We start from the raw sequence: 2,500 nt of genomic DNA on the forward strand, positions 1-2,500 counted from the left end.
CGCCCATGATCGCTCCTGAAGGGCGTACGTTTATAGCGTGACCTTCAGTTGGCCTTCCAGCGCATGGCTATACATGACCCCTTGGCATCTGTGCATGGCGCGCGAGAGAGCGCGCAGGCAGGCAGGCAGGCAGGCAGGCAGGCAGTCAGCTAGCTAGACAGCAGGATGAGAGAGAGAGAGAGAGAGAGAGAGAGAGAGAGACCCCATTTTCATGATTTTTTATGATCCAAGTGAGAAGGGGGCAAGTTCATAGCCGTTGCTAATGGCAGCCGATAGGGCCCGTGCACAAATTCATGATAAAACCTTTTTGGTTGAGAGAGAGAGAGAGAGAGAGAGAGAGAGAGAGAGAGAGAGAGAGAGAGAGAGAGAGAGAGAGAGAGAGAGATACCTTTTCGTTTTATTAGGGCTGTTTGAGTCGTGAGATCTGAGCGTAGGACCCAATGGTAAAGGGGGTTTTTAAAAGGACGTTTTAACAGTAATATATTTTGCGAGGGTGAAGGGTATGAAACCTGGGATGGTGGAGCATGATGAATATGAGAAGCATGGTGTTGATGGTGATGATCATGATGAATATGAACGTGATGTAGATGAAATGAAGGATGAGGATCCTAAATGAATATTTATTCTAATGGTGAAAATGCAGAATGGTTGAATAATAGATTATATCTGATAATGATATGATGATCAGTTGATTATGACTGATGATAGGAAGCGGCGATGATGATAATTATGATGTAGAGGTATTTCATAAGAATGGTGAGAAGGTTGATGAGTCATAGTAATGATAGGTTGTGATGACTGATGGTGATTAATAATGATGATGAGGAATTTTTTTTTTCTTTTTTTCGGAAGATAATTTATATTCATGTTGTTGATGATAACGTCAACGATGGTGTGAATTTTATATAATGTAGTGAACAACGATGATGGTGATGAAGTTAAATAGAGATGGACGCTTTTAATAATTGATGATAGTGATGATAACGGATGGATTGGATTGTTGAAAAAGAATCACTTTCAATATGATAGTGAGAGATAATGAGATTTCAATTGAAACATATTGATTATATGTGAATAAAGAAAGAATGCCAAAATATATCAGCCATTTTGAATTTTTTCACCATTTATAGATTGGAATAATGAATATTTCATCATGATTTGATAACTATATTTTTAAGCGGTATATATGTTTACATATAATTTTCATTTAACTGATCATTATTATTATTATTATTATTATTATTATTATTATTCTCATCATCATCATTATTATTACTATTGTTATTATTTTAGTTATTACTATTATTATTAATATTATTATTATTATTAATATTATTATTATTATTATCTAGAAATATAATTTTCATTTGACTAATGCGCTTATTATTTTTAATATTATTATTATTATTGTTATTATTATTATCATTATTATTATCATCATTATTACGTTGAGAATAGAGTAATTATTAATATATGCGTACATTTTAGGAACAATAAAACACTAAATTGTTCTGTATACATAATTGTCTCTTTCAGAATTCTGTACACATTATACGTTTAGACATCATATTTGCTTGAAGGTTTACTAGTACAAATCCCTTTGCTAGCACTCACAATAATAACCAAGATCCTATGTGTTTATTCTCTACATATTAGCAGGAGGTAGAGTATTTACCATATATATATATATATATATATATATATATATATATATATATATATATATATATATATATATGTATATATATATATATATACATACACAGTATATATATATATATATATATATATATGTATATATATACATACACAGTATATATATATATATATATATATATATATATATATATATATATATATATACACAGTGTATATATATATATATATATATATATATATATATATATATATATATATATATATATATATGTTGATGCGTATATATTTTTCTATTAACGTGCTATTTTTTAATTTATCTATGGGAGTAAGCACGGTTCCCTTCTTTTTGAAGGACTTTTCCTTGGTTTTAGGGTGGACCGTGTATGTAGATATATATATATATATATATATATATATATATATATATATATATATACATACACAGTATATATATATATATATATATATATATATATATATATATATGTATATATATACATACACAGTATATATATATATATATATATATATATATATATATACATACACAGTGTATATATATATATATATATATATATACTATATATATATATATATATATATATATATATATATATATATATATATATATATGTTGATGCGTATATATTTTTCTATTAACGTGCTATTTTTTAATTTATCTATGGGAGTAAGCACGGTTCCCTTCTTTTTGAAGGACTTTTCCTTGGTTTTAGGGTGGACCGTGTATGTAGATATATATATATATATATATATATATATATATATATATATATATATATATATATATATATATACATACCGGTAAGCATGTACTCAAACA

This window comes from Palaemon carinicauda, chromosome 33 (genome assembly GCF_036898095.1).
Source record: "Palaemon carinicauda isolate YSFRI2023 chromosome 33, ASM3689809v2, whole genome shotgun sequence".
NCBI lineage: Eukaryota > Metazoa > Arthropoda > Malacostraca > Decapoda > Palaemonidae > Palaemon > Palaemon carinicauda.